Source organism: Loxodonta africana, chromosome 9, assembly GCF_030014295.1.
Source record: "Loxodonta africana isolate mLoxAfr1 chromosome 9, mLoxAfr1.hap2, whole genome shotgun sequence".
Lineage (NCBI taxonomy): Eukaryota > Metazoa > Chordata > Mammalia > Proboscidea > Elephantidae > Loxodonta > Loxodonta africana.
In genome coordinates this window covers 120,652,108-120,675,669 of record NC_087350.1, presented here as the reverse complement: position 1 = coordinate 120,675,669, position 23,562 = coordinate 120,652,108, and the positions used below count along the sequence as shown (strand labels likewise).

Below are 23,562 nucleotides of genomic sequence, written 5' to 3'. Positions count from 1 at the left end.
ACAGTGTAACCTGGCTTAAACTCACTGATACATCGTAACCAAGCCTGAGCCTACTGATACAATGTAGCCCACTCCAACCTGAAATGACACAATGTAACCCATCCTAACCTGAGTGATACAATGTGATGTCTCATAATGGTTCTGGTTAAAGGCTCTTGGGAAATGTTGGGTTGAACAAGGTCAGAGGGGAGTGTAGGATTTCTTAGAGCCTTAATAGGTAGGCAGAGTGTCTGAGAGGAAGACCCCCATACTCCAGCACACTCTGGGAAGCATGGAGCCCATCCAGGCACTTGACCATCTGCACAGCCCCATGTCGTCTCATCCAACTCTCCTCATCGCTCATGAAGATAACTGTCACCATCGCCATCACACAGACAAGCGACAGAGAAAAGGGGAGCCACATTTGCAGATATTATCAGTTAACGAGATCTCAATAGTGGGGAGGAGAGACTGGCCCCGTGTCACCATGGCAGCACCGTGGCCTGAATCCTGGTCTCAACCCAACACGGTGCTCTCTTCTTAAATATTCCACTCCAGATTGTTTCTGATTCTGTGGTAAAAAAAATTCCCTCCCAGGAACCCAGGCAGTGCCTGATTTCAGGGTGTGTACCCGGGGGCCATCTGGGTGACAACGACATAGCAAAGCTGTCATTAACAGCAAAGCGAAGGTGCCCAAAGTGTTTGGTCCACAAAGCCATGGGCAGAGCAGGAAGCCGAGTGGTCAGATGAACAGAATGAAGATGGACTTCACAGGCTCAGCACACATATTGTGCAGGGCTTGAAATGCCCCAACTACAGAGACCCCCTCCTCTGCCCCAAATACCATTGTGCCAGGCAGAGATGGGGAGCTGCTGGACAATAACAAGGCCAGAGAGACAAGTGAGCAGGAAAGGAGGTAGTAGACACGGGCCACATCCTCCCTGCCCTCACCCGTGGTCTGGGTTTGTTCTCTGGGGTCAGCTACCCACCCCCGTCTCACTCCCCTAGTGCTGCTGTCACAAAATACCACAAGCTAGTGGCTTTGAAGAACTGATATATACTGAATGGAAGTTCTGGAGGCTGGGATTCTGACTTCAGGGCATCAACAGGGCCTTGCTCCCTCTGAAGGCTTTTAGGGAAGACTCTTTTCTGTCGGTAGCCCCAGGTGTTCCTTGGCTTGTCCCTGGATGCTCACATGCTGTCTTCCCCTTCTGTGTGACTCTGTTTCCCTGCGTCCTTCTATAAAACACCATTCAGGTCTCGTTAATTGATAACATCTGCAAAAAAAAAAAAAAAACCCACTTCCCAAACAAGGTCACATTCATGGGGCTGTAGTTGTTATTGTTAGGTGTCATCGAGGTTCCGTCTTAGCAACCCTACGCACCACAGAATGAAACCCTGCCTGGTCTGCACCATCCTCAGAATTGTTGTTATGTTTGAGCCCATTGTTGCAGCCACTGTGTCAATCCACCTCTTTGAGGGTCTTCCTCTTTTCCGATGACCCTCTACTTTACCAAGCACGATGTCCTTCTCCAGGGACTGATCCCTCCTGACAACATGTCCAAAAGTACGTAAGCCCAGTCTCACCATCCTTGCTTCTAAGGAGCATTCTGGTTTTACTTCTTCCAAGACAGGTTTGTTCATTCCTTTGGCAGTCCATGGGATATTCAATATTCTTCGCCAACACTACTTCATGGGGTTAGGACTCAACATAGCTTCTCTTGGGGGCACAGTTAAGCTTATGTTGCTGTTGTTATGTGCCGTCGAGTTGGCTCTGACTCATAGCGACCCTATGTACAACAGAAGGGAACATTGCTGTCTCCCGTGCCATCCGCACAATCCTTGCTATGTTTGAGTCCGTTAATTAAATAAATTAAATGTATAACCCAACAACTCAATCTGTTGCCATTGAGTAGATTCTGACTCATAGCAACTCTATAGGACAGAGTAAAATTGCCCCATAGGGTTTCCAAGGAGAGGCTGGTGGATTTGAACTGCTAACCTTTTGGTTAGCAGCTGTAGCTCACCCTAGCTCTTAAACACTGTGCCACTACAGCTCCAAATTAAATGTACAGCACCCCCAAAATAGACTCAGCTGGCTCCTGCAGGTCTGTGGGGACACTGTGGGAGGGTTCTGCCCACTGCTGAGATGACTCCTTGCTGGGCCCTGACCCTGGCAGGGATGGGGGGCACCCATCACTGGGCACCCAGGTACGGTGTTTGAAGAGTGCAGTGGGTGAGCAGCTCTGTGTGGCATGGCAGGCAGCACCCCTCTGGGCTGTGTAGTCCCCACATGTAACCTCCACCTGAGGGACAGTATTCACCAAACTCCCAGCTCTCAGGCAGCAGATGGGCAGATGCTTGCTCCTCCCAGTGGGGTGGGGGTCAGCAGCTGGTTGGAAGCTTTTGCATCAAAGCGCAGCACCCAGTGAAGGGGCCGTTCAAGGGGTCAGGAATGGGTTCTCTTCATACCCGAGCTCAGTGGGACAGAGCGTGGCCAAGGCAGTCGCTGTCGAAAGAACCAGGTAATGGCCACAGTGATTTTGAACACCTATGCTGCTCCAGCCCAGCAGTGTCCAGCAGGCCACTGTGCAGGTCTGCAGAGGTCTAGCGGGAGATGGCATTTCCTGACCACGCTCTGCCCGGACACAGAGTGGCCTGGATTAAGCGGCATCTCCTGACCACGCTCTGCCCGGACACAGAGTGGCCTGGATTAAGCGGCATCTCCTGACCACGCTCTGCCCGGACACAGAGTGGCCTGGATTAAGCGGCATCTCCTGACCACGCTCTGCCCGGACACAGAGTGGCCTGGATTAAGCGGCATCTCCTGACCACGCTCTGCCTGGACACAGAGTGGCCTGGGTTTGGGCTCAGGTTCCTGGCCGGTGTTCCGCCTGGGTCTGAGCCCACCGTGAGCTCTCCTGGCCACTGCAGGCATCTGGAAACTGGCAGGGAGGGGTTGAGGCTGGCCAGGGGGTCTGGTCCTACAGAGAGGACAACTAAGAAGACTTAGAGCATGTCCAAAGCGAAGGCCGGGCCCTGGGTCCCCGCTGGTTCTTGCTTTTGTGGTGGCCTGGTGTGAATACTGCCACGTCATCACACTGTGGTCAGCGGGTGGAGGAAGCACACTAGAGCATTAGTGGCAGGGCTGGTGTCTCCCAGGGCTGCCCGTTGCCGAGTCCCTGCTCCTCCCACTGCCCAGGGCTGTCTCTGGGCCAGCACAGCCTGGGTGTGGTGCTCTGACCCTGGTGTGTCCCTGCACCTCCTTCCCCCATTGAGCCTCAGTTTCTCCCCTAAAGACAGAGCTGGGGCTGGTCAATCTCCCACTGGCTCTCAGTCCCATGCCTATTGCACCCCACTGGCCCCTCCCTTCCCAACTGAAATTCTGTCACTTGGACAATGACAGGGAAGTGTTTGAGCTGCCTGTGGGCTGGAGCCACGTGACAGCCAGCCTGGCCCTTCAGCCAAGTCACCTGTTTGGGGAGGAAGGACTCAGAGGTGAATCCTTCTGCTGTCACCTCAGGAATGGGCTGTCAGGCCGTGAGCTCTCTGAGAGGGAGAATTCTGACAGCAGGTGGCCTCCCAAGACCTCGGCCAGGAAACATGGTATGGGGACCTGAGCAGGCACCATTCCTTTGCAGTAGGTACAGTCTGGAGAGCAGCCCAGACTCTGACAGGGGTGGGGGGGGGAGAGGGATGGGTGGCATACAGGGAAGCAGGGTCAAAGGGCAAAGTGGGTCGGGCTGCTACACTTTGGGAAGCAGTCAGCCTCCCCCTGTGGTCAATTCAGGAGGGCTGCACAGAGGTGGCAGTGCAGAAGAAAATGCTCTCTGCATGCATTCAACAGACAGTCGGTAGGTGAGTTCTCTGCACCCAGTGCTGGGCACACAGTATCACCAGCTCAGACAGGGTCCCCCATCAGGGATGGCACACACTGAAAGGAGAAGTGGCAATAATAGAGGCTGGCAGTGAATAAATGCCAACGCAGAGTGTGCTGTCCACCACGGGTGTGGGGTGCTGGAGGCGGGGCTCTAATTTTAAGTAGGGAGTCTTTCCTGGAGCTGACGTAACACAAACACCACAAGTGTGTGGCTTTAAAGAATAGAAATTAATTTTCTCAGTTTTGGAGGCAGGAAGTCTGAATTCAGGGTGTTGGCCCTATGGCAAGGTCCTTCTTTGTCTCTTTCAGCTTCTAGTAGCAGTCCACAATCCTTGGCATTCCTGGGCTCGTAGATGTGTCTGTCTGGGCAGTCACATGTGCACTCACACCCTTGGGCAACCCCCACACACGGTGCAGGTCTTGCCCCCTTGTCTCTGGGACCAATAGGTCAGCAGAAGGGATGCCACTCCATTTCGGAGCTTAGGTTATAAAAGGTACCACAGCTTCTGTCTCAGGTGCCCACTCTCATTCAGGGGGGAGGGGGAGACACTGTCACGCCCCTCCTAGCCCTATGGAGGGGCCGCATGGTGAGGAATGGGGGCATTTTGTCAAAAACCACGTGGGTGAGCCTGGAAGCAGATCCCCCAGCCCCACTCACACCTTCAGATGATACAGCTCAGCCTTCAGCTGGACAGCAAGCACGCCAGGGGCTCAGAGCAGAACCGCCAGCTAAGTGACTCCCGGATTCCTGACCCGCAGAATCTGAGATCGTAAATGACTGTTACTGTCTTCTGCAGCCAAGCTTTGGGGCTGGTGAGGTCTGTAGCAACAGACGCCTAACACAATCTGGCTGACGGAGTTGCCCTCAGGAGAGCGGGCGGAAGCTTGGCTTATAGCTGGTGCGCCCCCAGTGGCCAGCTGTTGCTACTACAGTGCCATTGCTACTTTCACTAACGACTACTTTGTTTCAAAGGGAGAATTCCCAGCCCACGCAGCTCCTGTGCAGCCACCACTCACCTGTTCCTAGAGGCTTCCGTGTTGCTCTGGTGCCGAGCTGCTTTCAGCGGAGCTTCCAGACTAAGATGGACTGGCAAGAAGGGCCTGGCCATCTACTTCCACAAATTAGCCGGTGGAAACCCTATAGATCTCAACAGAACGTTGTCCAGTATTGTGCTGGAAGAGAAGCCCCCCAAGTTGTAAGGCACCCAAAATACACAGTGGCCGCAACAGCGGACTCGAGCATACCAATGATTGTGAGGTGCAGGACCGGGCAGCGTTTTGTCCTGTTGTACGTGGGGTCGCTGTGAGTAGAAGCCGACTGGACAGCAGCCAACAGAACCATCTTAGTGTTCCAGCCCAGGAAGTCAAGCAGAGCTGCCCCGTCGGAGCCAAGTGTTGGCTTTTCTCTCTCCCGCAGGGTGGCTCGGGCAGCAGGGGTTATCCAGCAGACGCTGAGGTTTTATCAGGTGCCATAACGGGTGCTCTACGGGACATTTACAAGTGGCCGTGGAGGGAGGCGGGCGGCCCTGCTTTGCACACTCCATCTCCCAGCCCTGACGAGGCCTCGGCTGTCCAGCCCGTGCACTTCAGAGCAGGGAGGCAGAAATTGTATTAGTCCACACACTTGGCCTGCTGACGGGCTTACTCAAGGCCATTTCAACGGCTCATTTTTAATCTTTTCCTCCCGTTTTTAAACAGCTGGCAGTGAAGTGGAGCTCAAGTGCACATTCCGGAGCTCGTTGTCTGCAGCTCCTTCCCCCTTGGCTCCTCACTCAAGTTTCCCTCCAGCTGGCAGGAGGGCAGGCTGCAGCCCTGCAGGGAGCTGGGGAGGAGAGCTGGCAGTGAGCGCCAGCACCCCCAGAACAGATTAGGAGGTGGTGCCTGGGATCCAAGCATGTGAAACATGTGCAGAGCTGTGTGGCCAGGTACTGGCATCAGAATGGTCTCCAAGAGTCCTGGGACCCCCTGATGCTAAAGCAGTCCTGGCCAGAGTAGAGCTAGCTTGCACCAATAGCTTCTTCATTTGTTCATTCATTCATTCAGCAAACAAGTTCTGACCTCCACAGGCCCAGGTCCCAGCCTCATGTGGCTGAGGTTATAGTATAGGTGACACCCTCGGCCCAGGGCCTGGAACCTGGGGTGGGGGTGCCCAAGAAAAGCTCACTATGATGATTCATAAAAAAACTAAAAATGAGGCTGGTACCCCCAAATCCAGGGGACCACTGACTTCAAGAGTCAGGGTGTCTCACTGAAGTGGAGCCTGGGCTTAGCTTTAGGGTGGGTGTAGCAGAAAGAACTGAGGGTCCAGGCACAGAGACAGTGCTGGGAGTGGCAGAAAGAAGGGGACAGGTGGCTTGGTCAGTGGAGGAGCGTGGCTGGGCTCCTGGTTAGGGCTGACTCAATAGGACTTGAATGTCTGCCCCAGGACTTGGCCTTGTCCTGGTTCCTAGGGAGCCATGGAGGGCTGTAGAGCAGGGGAGTGATGCGGTCTGGACTGTGCCTCATGAGGTAAATACAGTCATGGTGAAGAGGAATTGCTGACATGTGGACCCTCAAAACAGAGAGACCAGTGAGGGGCTCTTGCAGCTGCCCAGGGAGAGTGATGAGGACAGGACCGAGGCCATGGAGCATGGTGTGTGGCAGGGCATGGTGGGGTGGGGTGGGGCAGGATGGACAGTGTGCATGTTAGAGCAGGAAGTGGCTCGGCACGGTGGCGATGTGACGTGGTGGCGGGGCAGGGGTGGGGCAGGGCAGGCAGTAGTGTGGCCTGGCCGTCATGGCGTGGGGGGCAGTGTGTGGGTGGAGGGAATGTTGTGGGAATAGGGTGTGGTAGGGAATGGCCTGGCGGGTGCTGTGTCTCAGCTTCTCTACTGAAACTCTGCATGTCAGGGCATGAGGGGCAGAGAGGAAGCAGAGGAGCCAGGGGTAGCTTGAGGGCAGGGAGAGGAGACCCCTGAGTGCACCCGAGGGGACTCTGCCCCACCTGAGGTGGGAAGTGCTCCCAGTAGTGGTGGCGGTGATCCTAGCACTTCAGCAGAGACCCTGGAGAGAAGGTTAAAATAGAGGACCTTGCTGACAAGTGGGCGCAAGAGTGCTCAGGGTCTGTGAGTGCACTGACCATTTGGACAACAAATACTGGCCTGGCGATCCTGGTGGCCGACGACAAATGCCAAGGCAGGGAAGGGAGCTGCGTGGGCTCAACGGAGGGGCACACTGAGGGCTGTGTGGAGCCCGATGGGAGAGGTAAGCCAGGGAGATTGAGGCAGGTTCCACAGAGGAGGGGCTTCCCGGGAATGGAAAGGTGCCACAAGGTGGGGCTCCAGAGGCTCAGACAAGTCACTCACTTTTGGGAAAGTCATGCAGAGGGCTGGGAGATGGGGCAAGAGGGCTGGGGGGCACAACCCAGGATGGTGTGTGCAGGAAAAGGCATGGGCCTGAGGGTGATGGGGAGTCTTGGGGGTCTCAGGTGGGGGTCGTGTGCCTCGAGTGGTGGCTCTGGCTTCTGCAGGGATGGTGGAGGGGTAGTCTTTTCCCCAGCATGGCTTCTGCAACTCAGACCTGTGTGGGAAGCTTCCCCTCCCCACTCTAAGACTGCCATCTCAGGACCCCCAGGCTGCCTTGGAACACAGGCAGAGTTTGCCATGGAGAAAAGAGACCAACCCAAGCTTATGGCACCTGTTTGGAATGAAGGCTGCATTGTGTTTTATTTATTTATTTTTAAAGCAATAACACACTAAAAAAAAAAAAAGGCGATAGATGGTACCTAATCAGAGCTGACTCATTGGGAAATCACACTCCTAGTCAAAATGACAAGGTGGGCACACACTGGCCTCCTGGCTGGTTAAGGGGCTTCCCCTGTGGAGCAGCAAGGATGGAGGCAGTGCTTTGGGCTCAGCCACAGTATTTGGGGAGCGCTCACTTTCACAGCAACAGCTGTACCCCTGCAGGGAGGAGGCAGCAGGACCCCACTTCCTAACGCCCCCCCAGCCCCCCAGTTCTCACTATGTTTTCAGCTTTTAATAGATGGGACTATTTTTAACCAGCCTGTCAACACCTCTGTAATTTCCTATTTTTCACGTTGAAAGCAGACGAAGATGCCACATCTGAGGAAGCACCAACACCCCTTCCCTCTGTGGAGGTCTGTGCGGGGGGTGGGGGGGCTGCAGGGGAGGGAGGTGTATTTTGGAAGGGAGCCCCCCAAGGAGGCTCTGGGAGGCACACAATGTGCTTTGGAGAGAGCTGATTCGATTCCAGGGTGCCATCTTGGCATTTGGGGAGGTGGGGATGGATGGTCGCCAGGGTGGTGCTGCCCTTCCCAAGGCTATTGGAGTGTTGGGGGGGCGGGGTGATACCTGCCCTGCTCTGGGCTCTGGGTGGGAGATGCTGAGAACAGAGGGAGGGATCAGCCCTACACCCAAGCCAGAAGCTGATTCCTGGGGAGTCCCTAGGGTCAGCTTCCTTTTCCACTTCCTGGTGGGGGCTCAGGCCAGCCACTGAGCCAGCCCCAGACCACACAGCTGTGGTCACTGCTGGTGAAGCTGCCTTGGTCTCATACTGAGGTTCTGGCTGGACAGGTGACTGACCCATCTGTGGTCCAGTGGCCCGACGTTGCAGGCAGAGGGGAGCAGCTTGTCTCTGAGGTTCGCAGAGAGACAGCCCACCCTCCTTCTGGGATACGGTGGGCAGAACCTGAGCACCAAAAGGCAGTGGGACGGGGGGTGTAACATAGACCCCGGGACTCTGAAAAGATGACAAGATAGCGATCATAGAAGGCTGAAATGAGACCAAAAAAGGAGCCAGCTGCTCACATACTTCCTGGGCATCAGCCGGCCTTCAGAACAGTCTCAGGATTCGTGGGTCACCCAGAGTGCTGAGCATACAGCAGGTGCTCCATAAGTGCTTGCTGAAGGCTTTCCCACCATCTACAAATCCCCGGTGAGTTTTTGATTTGGATAAACCTGACCTGCCCTCCCCCAACCCCCAAAAAAGCCAGCGTGGAGACCTCAGAAACGTGCCTGAGATGGTGACTATGCCCTGCTTGCTCCCCTTAGGAAAGTCCTCAACCTCAGTGGATGCCTGGGGGGCGACAGTCACTGGGAAATGGCCAGAAAGGCTAGAAGGGAGAGTAGAGACAGGGCAAGAATGCCTCTGAGCTCAGGCGACCCCTGACTCCTTCCACCCTGATGGGCAACAGCCTCTAGAATGCCCACCTCGGAGGCAGTGGGGGCCTGGGCTTGGGGTCTGAGCAGTTCAAACAGGGCTCTGTGTGCACCTGGCTGGGAGTCCCTAAGAAGGCACCTTCCCTTCCCTAAATCTGTCCCCTCATTGGTAAATGGAGATGTTGGACACAGCTCTGAGGTTTCTTTCCGACTGTCTGTGTTCTTGGCCTGTGCCCCGACCTGGCAAGCTGTGGGGGCTCAGTGCAGTGCATTCAAAGGGGCGGGCTTCGTCCCGGGGGGTACCCAGCTGCCCCCTCCTCAGTGGTCAAAAGGACCCCGGCCTAATTCTCACACGCAGAGGCTGCTCTGGGCCTAGCTGCTCCAGAGGGCAGTGATCCTCCGCACCTGAGCCAGCATCCAGCCACATTGTCCTGTGCTCTGCATCTGAGCCCTGGCTCTGTCCCTGTGGCAGGGACAGAAGGACAGAGGGTCCTGCAGCAGGGACAGAGGGACAGAGGGCCCTGAAGCAGGGACAGAGGGACAGAGGGTCTTGCGGCAGGCTTCTGCCCATGTCCCACACCTCACTGCTCAGACAACTCACACAGCTGCCCAGCGGGCTGGGAAAGTCGCTTCCACAAACCCCCAATTAAAAAAAAAAAAAACAATTTCATCTAGTCAATTCAGACTCATGGTGACCTCTAGGTGGCTGAAATGGGTAAGCGCTTGACTACTAACTGAAAAGTTGGCAGTTCGAACCCATCCAGCGGAACCTCAGAAGATAGGCCTGGCGATCTGCTTCTGGAAGGTCGCAGCCTTGATGACCCTATGGAGCAGTTCTACTCTGCACATGTGGGGTCACCACGAGTCAGAATCCACACACCCAGGAAGGAGGAGGCGATATGGGACCTAGTGAGCACCCAGGACTGGTTGTCTTGCCCAAGGGCGTATTATCCAATAGACAAAGTAAGCACGGTGCTTACCTTGCTTACCAGATCATGTGTAGTGAACAAGGTCACATTTTTCACCACATCAAAGATTCTGCTTCTAGGGATGGCTGCCACCTGTCTCTCTCCCAACCCACAGCACCTTCCTACAGAATCAAAGCCTCTTCTTAAATTTACAATCCCTGACAGGAGCGGATGACCCAGTAAACAAGGTAAGCACGGGCTTACTTGTGCTTACTTACTAATTGGTAGTGAACAATTTCACTACAGATAATTTGGCAAGCAAGGTAAGCTCCGTGCTTACCTTGCTTATTGGCTAATCCATCCCTGCTTCCGCCCCATTTACCTTGAACGGGCAGATAAATGGAAGTGTGCTGGAGCTCGGGTCTGCGGCCATTAGGGGAGGTGGAGCTGTGGCCGAGAAAGCAAAGTCATTACTTGAATGATGGCTAATTCCAGGAGGACTACATCCTTTAGACACATATTAGATGGCTTGTTACACTTCAGTTAAGTCCCCGTGTAGGGCAGCTCTTTAAAAGGCATCTCCAAGCGAGTGCGCAGGCTGGGGCTGGGCCTTCTGCTTGCCAGGGGCTTCCTGGGGAGGGGGCTTCAGACAACACCACCACCCACAGGTGATGGATGGCTGTGACCAGGCACTGCTGACCTCCGCCTCTAATGATGAACGACCGAGGGGTGAATGTTCCATTTCAGACAATCACCTGCCACCCTGCAGCGTTGCCACGGGGCCTGCTGTGACGGCGTCGTGTTCCATACTCTGTCCATCTATCAAGTGAGCGGAGGCCAGAGGGCCTCTCATGCCAGCTGGACCCCCGAGGAGGGCCTGGGAGGACCCTGGGGAGGGGGGAAGTGGACTCACCCAGGGTAGAGGTGGGAGTTGAGCCTAACAGGCAGAAACCAGTGTCAGACTCCAGCTTCTGGTGGAGAACTTAGCTGCAAAAAGCAGGGGATTGTTTCTAGTGTCCAGGGGCCACAGCCCCACCCCTGCTGGGCTATGTCACAGGGTGGGTGTATGTGGCTCCAGCAGCGTCTTCCCATGGTGGACACCCAGCTCAGTGAGCACACTGCCTGGAATTGCCCCACACAACTGGGTGGAATCATTCCTCTGTGCTGGGGCAGTTTTCCTTCCCAAAATGGACCAACGCCGTTGCCAACCAGTCATTTCTGACTCAGGTAGTCCCCATGCACTATAGAGTAGGGCTGCTCCATAGGGTTGTCTTGGCTGTAGTCTTTATGGCAGCAGATCACCAGGCCTTTCTTTGGCTGCTGGGGGTTCTAACTGCCAGCCTTTTGGTTAATAGAGAAGCACAAACCGTTTGTGCTGCTCAGAAGGGACGCTGTGCTTTATCCCCCCTCCACCCACCCCACCCTGGTGGAGGTGCGGCATTTAGGTGTGTTTCTAAGTGGGGGTGCTGGCAGAGAGCAGCGGGGGCACAGAAGGGCGCTCTGTGTGTTAGTGACCATCCCATGTATCATCGTTGGGAGCCAGCCCTCTGCCCTCTGCCCACACCCTTCCCTGCCCCGGGCCTTCCTTCCAGGGACCTTTTGGGGGGGAGGGGCCTGTGCTCTTGATGGGGGCTGGTCAGCTCAGGTGGGGTTAGTCCCTGGGCCTGTCCATGACTTCAAGCCCGTTAGTGCCAGGCCACTAAATATAGTGCTGCCAGTGACTCACCCTGCAGCTGGCTTCAGCTCCCCGATATCTGCTTTGAGGTGCCAACTGCCAGCCCTTAAAAATAGCCTTATTGTTTTCTTCTAATTATAAAACTAATACACAATAATTGCAAAAAAAAATTCAGAATATGCAGAAAGTACAAAGACAGACCAGCACCTGTCTGTAAGTTTGCCGTATTGTGGTGGCTTGCGTGTTGCTGTGATCCTGGAAGCCATGTCACTTGTATTTCAAATATCAGCAGGGTCACCCATGGTGGACAGGTTTCAGTGGAGCTTCCAGACTAAGACTAGGAGGAAAGGCCTGGCAATCCTTGAGAAAATCAGCCAGTGGAAACCCCATGAATCACAGCAGAACATTGTCTGGTATAGTGCTGGAAGGCATTCGAATGCACAGTGGCTGCAACAACGGATTTGAGCACGCCAACCATCGTGAAGACGGCACAGGACCAGGCGATGTTTCATCCTGTCGCACAGGAGGCTTCCATGAACCAGAGTCAACCTGATGGCAACGAACGACAACAATGAAGAAAGAAATCCTGATCCCCCACTGCCCTCCCCACCCAGTTTCTGTGCGTGTTTGTGTGTGTTGGCCACGGATTCGGGTGGTTCTGCACTTACACGTTTGTAACTGCCATTTCCCACACATGGCTCTGTAGGCGGCTGTCTTAGCTCTCTAGTGATAACAGACACACCGCAAGCAGGTGGCTTAAAAGCGCAGAAAATGTACTTTCGCACAGTTTAGGAGTCTAGAAGTCTGAATTCAGGGCGCCAACTCTAGGGAAAGGCTCTCTATCTCTGTCAGCTCTGAGCGAAGGCCCTTGTCTCCTTTCAACACCTGTGGGCTTGGCACTCCTTGGAGCTCTCCCTCTGTCTTGGCATTAATCTTCCTACGGGTCTAGGAGGTGCTCAGCACAGGGACCCTGGATCCAAAGGACACTCTCCGCTCCCAGCTATTCTTTCCTGGAGTTGGTGAGGTCCCGCTTCTCTCTGCTCACTTCTCTCTCCTTTACCTTTTGTGAGATAAAAGGTGTGACTCAAGCAAGGCTGTGACTTGAGAAAGGCTGTGACTTGAGTAAGGGTGTGACCTGAGTCACAATCTCTTATAAGTCTGTGACTCAAGACACACCCCACACTGATCCTGCCTGTTAACATGCAGAGGTTAGGATTTATAACACATCACAAAACGGAGGGTAATTACATCAGAGCACAAAATGGAGGACAACCGCACAACACTGGGAATCATCTAGCCAAGCCGATCCGTACTTTTGGGGACACAATTCAATCCATGACAGCATCTTTCCACCTTCATAAACGCAGCGCCATGTGGTCACTTTCTCGGCTGCACCCAGTCACCGCTAACTCCAATTTCCAAATCGGGCTTGCTGTGAACACTGCTTCTGCCACTGGGTGGCTGGCCTTGGACACTCCATGACCTTGGCCAAGGCAGGGACCCTCTGAGCTTCTGTTTCCTGATGGGAAAAATGGGCTTATTGGCACTGCCTCATAGCACTGCCCAGAGACGTCAGGGAGGGAAAGCTCTCCCTCCTCGGGGTTCGGCTCAGACCTCCTGCTGAGCCAGTACCCACTGCGACCCCCCACCCTGCGCTGGTCCCTTGCTACTGTGAGTCCCCTGTGGACATGTTGATCAATGCCACCAACCCTGCCCTGGAAAACATGCAAGTTGTTTTCAATTTTCCTCTTACAAAAACACAGTGACGTCCCCAGGTGGTGTAAATGGTGAACGTTCTCAGCTAGTAATTAAAAGGTTGGCAGCTCCAGTCCACGTAGAGGTGCCTTGGAAGAAAGGCCTGGTAATCTACTTCTGAAAAACCAGCCACTGAAAACTCTCTGGAGCACAGTTCTACTCGGACACACGTGGGGTCGCCACGAGTCGGAACCGACTCCACAGCGACTGACAAACGGCACAGCAGTGAGCGTCCTTGCTGTGGGGGCTTGCCGAGCCTTTGCCCATTTGCCTGATTTGTCACTAAATGAGTCTCTGAAATAGGAACTGCTGGGTCCCTGGGCCCCTCCTTGGAAGAGTTCGGATATGTTTAGGAAACAGAACCAAGGCTATCTGATGTAGCTCTTAGGCAGCGTAACCCAGTGCCAGAGTCTGTCAACATGGTACGCAGCCCAGGTGGAAGAGGCTGGTCAGAAGGCACGTGGGCAATCGGAAGCCTGCCCCCCGCTGGACCACGCTGCCTTTTGTACTCAGCAAGGCCAGCAGAAACAGCAATGGCTGCTGTGATCATCGGTGACGATTCCCGGAAACCTGTGTCCTAAACCCCCACAGTTGCAAAAAGATCAACAGCTGCAGCCCTAGCCCGTTGCCCAGCCGCGGACATGGGGCTCCGGGTGGTGGGTTCTCAGCAGAGGATGAGAAGGTATGGGGCCAGGCTGGGGTCGGGCGGCTTGCGGTGGACACCTGAGCCCCTCGCGGGCCCTCTCCTCACCTTCCCCCACCGTCTTCCCTCTCCAGGGCCATAGCAGGGCCAGCTCTTGCCTGAGCATGAGAGACGGAGTGGCCCAATTCCGAAAACACAGCAGTGATCACAAGGTCCTTGCCCCTGAGGGAGTTCGCTTACTGTGCTTTTTGTACCCGCTGCTTAATTAAGATTAAAGAAAAATTCTCGGCTGCAGCCTTGACAAATCACAGCGTCCTTTGAATTTGCCGGGCCCCCAACTCCATCAGGCTGTTCCCCATAATAGAGCCATTAACTTCTTACGACCTGGCTCTTAGGCCTGCCCGGAGCGGGGAGGAGGCCTGCAAGGTAGTGCGATGCTCTCTGTCTTGAGTGAAGCCCCATGCGCCACCCCAGTGTCCGGGGTGCTGGGCCTCCTGACCTCCCTTTTCCCCTGTCCCCCCAGCCTTCAGTGCAAGCTCTCTGGGTTCAGGTCCCACCAGCCTTGCGTGACTGCAGAGTCTCAGAGCAGGGCCCTGGCCCGCTCAGCTCCAGGTCCATTGTGGGCCTGGAACAGGGTCTAATGGAATTAAGGGCAGCCAGCGGTTGAACTGGACCCACAGTCAACGCCCACGGAAGCAGCAGTCAAGAAATCAAACGCTGCACTGCATTGGGCAAATCTGCTGCAAAAGACCTCTCTCAAACGTTAGAAAGCAAGGATGTCTCTTTGAGGACTAAGGTGCACCTGACCTAAGCCGTGGTATTTTCAGTCACCTCATATGCATTGGGAAGCTGGACAATGAATAAGAAAGTACGAAGAAGAACTGATGTATTTGAATTAGGGCGTTGGTGAGGAATATTGAATATACCATGGACTGCCGAAAGAAGGAACAAATCAGTGTTGGAGGAAGTACAACCAGAATGCTCCTCAGAGGTGAGGAAGGCGAGACTTTGTCTCACACACTTTGTACGTGTTGTCAGGAGGGACCAGTCCCTGGAGAAGGTCATCATGCTTGGTGAAGTAGAGGGTCAGTGAAAAAGAGGAAGACCCTCAGTGAGATGGGTTGACACAGAGGCTGCAACAATGGGCTGAAACAGCAATGACTGTGAGGAGGGGGCAGGACAGGGCAGCGTCTGGTTCTGTGTGGATAGGGTGACTCCACGGCACCTGACAACAATGACAGCTGTTGGCTGGGGCCGTGGTTGTTCAGTGGTGGAATTCTTGCCTTCCACACGGGAGACTCGAGTTCGGTTCCCGGCCAGTGCACCTCTTACAAAGCCACCACCCGTCTGCCAGTAGAGGCTTGTGTGGTGCTACAATCTTGAACAGGTTTCAGCAGAGCTTCTAGACTGAGCCAGACTGGGAGGAAAGGTCAGGTGATCTACTGCCAAAGTCGGCCAGTGAAAACCTTATGGACCTCAGCAGTCTGGTCTCTAAGTGACCTTGGGGATGGCGCAGGACCAGACGTTTGTTCCATTGTGCGTGGGGTCTCCATGCGTTGGGGGCCAGCTAGATGGCAACTAACAACGACAACAACTGACCAGCAGCTTCCAGCTTCCGGTCAGCCCACAGCAACGGCGCTGGCGCCTGTGCGAGCGTTGTCTCTGGCCCACGGCCGGTGGGGGCCGTGGGGACCATGTGTCTGCGTCTTCCCCACTGTCCCCCGCCCAGCGCACTGTGGCACTTCAGGAGCCTTGAGGAAGGAGTTTGTGCTTGGCTGGGATCTGAAATGTGTCTGTGACCCACCCGGCACCTTTTGGCTACACGTGGGAGGGTCTCTGGGACGCCTACAGCTGGGCTGGGACCTCAGGGGAGGTGGGCCCTGCTCAGCCCAATGACTTGGTGCGAAGCCTGCCACAACCAGGAACTGAACCTGGTCGACTTTCCACAGTCCTTGACTGCATACAGCGGACTAGCCCTGCCTGCATCCCCGATGCACGCAGATCTTCCACACACACCCTGTCCACTGCTATCCCATTCCCAAACCCTGTCCGCTGCTGTCTTGTCCCCCCACCCTGTCCCCACGCCCTGCCCCCATGCTCCTCCTCCACACCCTGTCTACTGCTGCCCTGTCCCCACACCCTGTCCCCAAGCCCTGTCCCCATGCCCTGTTTACTGCTGTCCCGTCCCCACATCTTGTCCCCACACCCTGTCTTTTGCTGCCCTGTCCCCATGCCCTGCCCCTACACCCTGCCTACTGCTGCCCTGCCCTCATGCCCCGTCCTGTGGCCTATCAGGGTCCTTTGAGCCCCACGTCCCTCACCTGTAACTTCTGTGATATCCTTCTTTCAAACCCCAGAGACCTCACCTGACCCTCCAGCATGGGGGCTGCCCTACCTCCAGACTCAGCATTCAGCGCTGACTGACAGGAAGCCTTGCTCCTTGGAGAGAACTTCCTTCTGGAGTGACTCTCAAACTGGTCTGATGCAGAGAGCACATCCAAGCTGCCCTCCGGAACCTCCTCTCCCAGGCAGAGCCTAAGGACACAGCTCTCCCATCATCCGCCTCCAAGTGTTGTTTGAGGATTTGACCACAGGGCAGTGGTCCCACCTTCAGGGGCCTGGGCTGCAGCCATTCCCACAATAGTTAGTGATTCTGGGGAGATGGGCCGCCGAGGCTCCGGCTGTGATAGGTGCCCAGAGCGAGATCCTCACCTGCAGCCAGCTTCTCTCATCCCATCTGCCCCTCCATCGTCACCCTCGGTGACAGAGCCAGATGGCCCGACTGGGGCCTTGTAAGGTTGCATGGTATCCCCCCATGGAGCAGGAACACAAATGGCAGGGACAGGGGAGATCGTCTAAGTCCCGCACCCAGAGAGCTTGGCTCGCCTGGGGAAGGGTGACCTTCTCCCCCCTTGCCATCTTGCCTTCCATGTAATGGAATGGAGACCATTCTGCTGAGAAATTACACACACCCTAGCCGCTCATCTGGTTACCCGCAGCACTCACAGCAGCCAGCGTCGGTCGAGGCTGCCCAGGGCCAGGCGCATGGTGGGTCTTGACACACATCTTCTCCGTTAACCCCTGCAGCACCTGGGGATGATGCCCCTCTTAACAACAGGGAACAGAGCTGATAGATGGTGCCCACAGTCACCGGTGAGCAAGTAGGGGAGTGAGATTCCAGCAGGTCCAGTGCCAAGTCCAGGCTCCGAGTTGCCAGGCTGTGCTTGGCCCTCAGTAGGCTGGGAGTTTCCCAGCCTAATCAGAATTACCAAAAAATCTCAAAAGCCTGGGCTGCCAGCCACCTTGTTGCGCCACCTGTAAGCGTGTGGACGGGACTGATGGGGCGGCCCGCCCCAGTCATGAACCAGTTCCCATTAACTCCACTGTTGCTTGAGTGGTCCCTTGATCCTGAACCTTCCCTGCGCTGTCCCCCGGGCGGCAAGGAGAGACGGCACCTGTCCTAGTTATCTGGGCTGCAGTAACACAAATGCCACACATGGTGGCTTTAAAGAACAGAAATGTACTTTCTCACATTTCTGGAGGCTAAAAAACCTACCCATTCCTTCCCTGTCGGAGGCCTGAGCATTCCTTTGCTTGTGGACGATTCTCACAGGGCGTCCGCCTTCCCCCGTGTGTGCCTCTGCATTTAGTCTGCTCTTTTTAAGACTCAGAAGTGATTGGGTTTAGGACCCACCCTACTCTGGTATGGCTGCATGAATGTAAATAAAACCCTGTTTTCAAACTATTTTAATTCACAGCTGCATCCAGAGCCTCGGAGACGGGCAAGTGGCCGCAGAGAGGAAGGCTTGTGGCCACCACACTTGCAGGAGAATGTGCTGGCCGATTGGGCCACCCCTCCTGTTATGGATCAAACCGTGTCCCCCCAAATCTATTCTGAGTCTGTCTGAGTTATATAGAGCTGCTGTAACAGCAATACCACGAGTGGATGCCCTTAACAACAGAAGTTTATTCTCTCATAGTCTAGGAGACTAGAAGTTCAACACAGGGCCAGCTCCAGGGGAAAGCTTTCTCTCTGTCAGCTCTGGAGGAAGGTCCTTGTCATCAATCTTCCCCTGGTCTAGGAGCTTCTCAGTGCAGGGGTCCCAGGTCAAAAGAGTGCCAGAGCTCCTGGCTCTTCTTTCTTGGTGATCTGAAGTCCCTCTCCTCTCTGCTTGATTCTGTCTTTCATATCTCAAAAAACATTGACTCAAAATACAACGTAATCCTGTAGACCGAGTCTTGCCTCATTAATATAACTGTCTCTAACCCTGACTCATTAACATCATAAAGGTTAGGATTTACAACGTGTAGGATAATCACATCAGGTCACAAAATTGTGGACAATCTCACAACATTGGGAGTCGGGGCCTAGCCTAGTTGACACACATTTTGAGGGCCACAATTCAATCCATAACAAAGTCCTAACCCTGGTACCTTTGAAAGTGAGCTTGTTTGGACTTCAGGTCTTTGCAGATGTGATCAGTGAGGTTAACATGTGGTCATACTGTGGTGGGGTGGGTCCTGATCCCATACGAGTGGCATCCTTACAAGAACAGGAGAAGACACACAGAGACCGTAGGAAGCTGGCAGTGGTGCTGCAGCCACAAGCAAGGAATGCCTGGGGCCATCAGGAGCCGGGAGAGACAGGAGGCTGCTCCCCTAGAGCCTCCGGAGAGAGCACGGCTCAGTGACGCCCAGACTCCAGAACTATGAGACTATAAACCTCTGTTGTGTGAAGCCACCCAGCCTGTGGTGCTTCATTACGCCACCCCAGACGACGAAGACAACTCCTTACTAACCGGATGCCAGTGAAAGGAGGGGCTATGTTTGAACAGAAGCTGTCCAGCCGAGGAACAGCAGGGTGTGCATTTTGGGGGCTCCGGGGGCTTCTCTCGCTAGGCACAGGGAGGAGGGGTATGCAGCACCCAGACGTGGTTTGTCAGGGCTGGGAGCCATCACCCTGCCCCCCTCCTCCCAGTGCTGATCATTAAGCCCCCGGCAGCCTGGACCCTGTGCCCAGGGTGGAGGTGGGTGAGGGGAGCTGACAGCGGGGTCTCCACCCCTGCAGGGGCTTCCAGCCCACCTGGGGACACCAGGCACCAGGGGAGTCAGCAGCACAGGGTGACTTATGAGCCAGTGCCCAGTCCTGGGGATGTGCCAGGAACAGCGCGTGCATGTCCTGGAGCAGTGACATCCGGGCTTGGCTCTATTTATCATATGGCACCGTGGACAAAAGCTGTGCTCAGCCAGGCCTGTGGGCAGAGTCTGGCCATGGCTCACTTTGGCTGTGATGATCCTTCAGGAAGGTGCAGTGACAACTCACTGCCCTTCTATCGTCCAGCAGGCTGGTCACCAGGGAAAGCAGCTTTTCTTCCAATGGTGGGGAGAGAAGAGAGAGAGAGGGAGAGAGAGAGGGAGGGAGAGAGAAAGAGAGAGGGATGGGGGAAAGGAAGGGAGGGAGAGAGAGAGAGAAAACAGAGACAGAGAGAGAGGGGAAAAGAGAGAGACCCCACCTGTGTCTTACTGGCCGGGGAGGGCATCTGGAGGCCAGCATCTCTGGGGCACTGAGCAGCTGAGCTGGGCCTGGCCTCCCATGTCTGGCTTCCAGCTGAACTTCTGGTGAATTCCTTAACCCGGAACTCATTCCTTCAACCAGCACATGCTCTGTGGCCAACCACACATGCCAGGCTCACTTGTGGGCAGACACAGATATGGAAGAGCTATCCCATAATTAATTTTTATTGAAATTACTATTTTAAGTCTCTTAATTTTTACACAGTTTCAACTTTGGAGAAAATAATGCAAGGTACTCCCATATATTCTTTACCAAGATTCATCAATACTCTCTCTCTCTCTACAGACACACACACACACACACACACACACACAAATTTTTCTGAGCTCTTTGAGAGAGAGTTGGAGCCCTGTGACCCTTTGCAGCGCAACTATTAAAATCAGGAGAGAGTAGCATTCACTCATCCACAGTCCACGTTCCAGTTTATTCAACTGAACCCATAGTGCCCTTTATAACTACCTTTTCCTTGTCCAGGAAACAACTTAGTCTCACCCACTGCATTCAGCACTCACGTCTCTTTAGTCTGCTTTGTCCTGGAATGACTCTTCAGCCTCCCTCCGTGTTTCTTGACCTTGACATTTTGGGGAGAGTAGATTAGTTATTTTGTAGAACGTTCCCCAGTTTGGGTTGGTCCCCTGTGCCCTCACGATCCCACTCGGCGGACGCACTTTCTACAGAAACACCCTGGAGTGAGGCGGTCTTTGGCTCAGGGCGTCATATCAGGAGGCTCATGACACCTTCTTATGAACTTAAAAGTTGAAAAAGCACAGCCTTTATGGTTCCATAGTCACCAAGGGCGCTCTGCGTCCTTCCTGTAGACCCGGGTTCCCACGGGGATCGAGTCTCTTCTGCCTGAAGGGCTTTCTTCAGCATTTCAGATTGCCGGTGTGCTGGTGACACTTTCTCTCAATTTGTGCTCATCTGAAGATATCCTTTTTTACTTTCAGTTTTGAAGGATATTTTCACTAGATATAGAATTTTGGATTGATGGTTTTTTATTTCCATGGTTTCTCTCTCCTACTGTTTCTAATGAGAAGCCTAACGCCGCCCGTGTCATTCTCCCCTAGCATGCAATGAGTCTGCTTTGAAGGGTTTTCTCTTCATCTTTGGTCTTCAGCAGTTTGATCGTGCTGTACCTAGGTGTTGGCTTCTTTGTGGTTTTTTTTTTTTTTTCCTGCTTGGGGTTCACTGAGCTTCTTGAATCTGTAAGTTTATGATCTTCAACAAATTTAGTTTTTTTTTTTTTTTTTTGGCCATTAGTCTTGAATCTTTTGGCCCACTCTTTCTCTGAAAGAGACATGTGTCTGATTTCATGCTATTTTTTTCCTTTGGTCACAGAGGCTCTGTTTATTTATTTTAAATATATTTTTCTCTGTTCTTTAGATAGATTTTCTGTTGCCAGCTTCTAACTCACTGAGCCTTTCTCCTGCCATTTCCAATAAGCTGTTAAGCCCATCCACGGAATGTTTCATTTCAGACAAAATGTTCATTTCAGACATTACGCTCTCTAGCTCCAGAGTTTCATCTGATTCTCTTTTATAGTTTCACATTTGTCTGTTGTGATCTCTCTTCTCATTTTTAACGATGGGATTTTTCCATAAGTACTTAAATCTATTTACATTAGCTGTTTTAGTGACTTTGTGTGCTAATTCCAATATCCGGGTCTCTTCAGGGTCAGTTTTTATTGATTTTTTCCCCCTATGTCTAGTAATTTTTATTGTAAGCTGGGCATTGTAGATACTACAGTGTTGACAGCCCGGATTTTACTATTTCTTTAGAGAGTGTAGAGTTTTGTTTTGGAAAGCAGTTAATTTACTGGGAGATGTTTGGTCATTTCAGGCTTGTTTATAAGCTTTATTACGTAGGTTTATAGTGGTTCTTACTCTAGGGCTAGATTAGACCTAATACTAAATTACAGTGTTTCTGGGATGTGAATTGAATGCCTGGGATATTCAGTGTAGTCTTTCCATTCTTGCTGGTCAGAAATTCTAGGCTTTCTAGCACTGTGCAATCCAGAATACTGGCTCTGCTTGCATCCCCTCAATGGCTGTTCTCATAGAGCATGTGAAATATCTCCTTAAATGTGTGGCTAGGTGTTCAGCCAAGAGACTCCGGTGCATATTTCTGAGCTCCTTTTCTGTGAGTCTTCCTTTTCTCTGATACTCTGCCCCCAAGCTCCAGCTGCTTCACCAGCCCCAGACTCCAATTCTTTCTCCCCAGCTCAGCAAAACCACTATTCCCTGCATGAGCTGAAGAATCATTCAGGGCCACACAGTGGTTCAGAAGCACCTCCAGGGAGAAAGCCAGTGGTTGTGGGACCCACGTTATGTATGTTCCCTCTGGAGATTACAGTCCTGCTTGTTCTCCAATTTGAAAACATTTGCCGTGAGTATTTTATCTGACATTATTGTATTTACAACAGGAGCGCTAGTCGGTGGCACCAGTTCCTTCGCTGTGGCCAGAGGTGGAAGTCCTGCCCACAATCGGTTTTTAAATTAAAATCGTGATACACGGAGTGAAGGTGATTTGAGAATGCACAAAGGAGAAGTTCAAACAAAATGGAGGATATGGGAGATCTCTAAAGAGAGAGTATTAGTGATGAAAGACGAAGTGTGAGTAATAGCCTTCTAGCTGAAAACAAAATAAATAAATAAGGAGCCCTGGTGGCACAGTGGTTAAAGCATTCAACTGCTAATTGAAAAGTCAGTGGTTCGAAACCACCAGCAGCTCCTCAGGGGAAAGATGTGGCAGTCTGTCTTCATGAAGATTTATAGCCTTGGAAACCCTAAGGGTCACTATGAGTTGGAATCGACTCAATGGCAGTGGGTTTGTTTTTTTTTAGCTAAAAATGCGTGTATTGCACATGCACACGTGTCCATGTACGTGTGTAAGTTGAACCAAGCCACGTTCTTAGGGGAGGAAACAGCACCAATGAAGTCTCCTGTGTTGGAAAAGCATTTGGTGTGTCCCAGGAGCTGGAAGAAAGCCAGTGCCAGTGGCGTCCAGCACTTCCACATGCCATGCTCAATGGGTAAGAGGGGGCCGAGGTATTGATGCCCTCCTCCCCTGGAGGTGGGGGGCAGGCAGAGCCCCAGCTCAGTCGCCTCTGCCGTCCCACAGCCTTGTCCATCTACCCCGGTGTGCCATACACATATTATCATTTTCTATGTGTGTATCTCTAAGTATCATTTTTATAATAATTCTAAAATCTCTGTCATATCTGAGTCTGGTTCTGACACTTGCCCTATCCCTTCAGCCTGTGTTTTTTTTTTTTTTTTTTTGCTTTTTAGCAAGCCTTTAAATTTTTATTGAAAGCCAGACAGGATGCACTGGGGGAAATGAACTGAGGTTCTTTCCGTTGGGACCCCCTGTGAATCCCTGCTGATGTTGGTGTGGTGGTAAGGTGTGGGGGAGGGGCAGAGTTCTATAAACTACCTTTTGGTCCCAGTCTTTTTAGTGCGCCTTGCCTCTGGGTGGAGACCTTCATGAGGGCTTCTGGCTTTTCTTCTTCACTCTTTAGGTGAAGGCTTGAGGGCTCTGGAGTTGGATATTTCCTTTTCACCACATCCAAGGTGAGGGGGGCTGTGATTGGTTATTTCCCTTCCTCTATGCTAAAGGTGGCACAGTGGTTAAAGAGCTCAGCTGCTAACCAAAAGTCAGCAGTTCGAATTCACCAGCCTCTCCTTGGAAACCCCATAGGGCAGTTCTACTCTGTCTTATAGGGTTGTTCTGAGTTGGAAGCTACTCAATGGCAAAGGGGTTTTTTTTTTTTTTTGATTATGTTGAGGGTTAGAGGGGACTGAAGTTGGGTATTCCCTTGTTCCACATTGTTAAGCTCCGGTAAAAGCCACATTGGTTCACCTCTGGTAAAATAGTTTCCCTTGAGGTCAGGCTGTTAAAGGGACGTTTCCCCTTCCCCTTGCTGGGAGAATGAGGGGATTTTTCTCAGAGAAACTGATGGGTCTCCTGAAAGTAAAACCCGCTCAAG

At 53.1% G+C, this 23,562-nt stretch overlaps 1 long non-coding RNA gene across 4 annotated transcripts; it reads left to right on the top strand.

Annotated features, from left to right (window-relative positions):
* Positions 1 to 6,162: 6,162 nt before the first annotated feature.
* On the top strand, positions 6,163 to 17,669 carry LOC135232329 (uncharacterized). Of its 4 annotated transcripts, none has more exons than XR_010322886.1 (4): positions 6,163 to 7,102; positions 7,948 to 7,997; positions 10,067 to 10,174; positions 10,595 to 17,669. It is a non-coding gene; the product is annotated as an uncharacterized LOC135232329 (long non-coding RNA). The 4 variants fall into 4 exon arrangements; XR_010322884.1 differs by lacking the exon at positions 10,067 to 10,174 and having other exon boundaries at positions 6,165 to 7,102; positions 10,595 to 10,752; positions 11,891 to 17,668; XR_010322885.1 differs by lacking the exon at positions 10,067 to 10,174 and having other exon boundaries at positions 6,164 to 7,102; positions 7,945 to 7,997.
* The last annotated feature ends 5,893 nt before the right edge of the window (positions 17,670 to 23,562 follow it).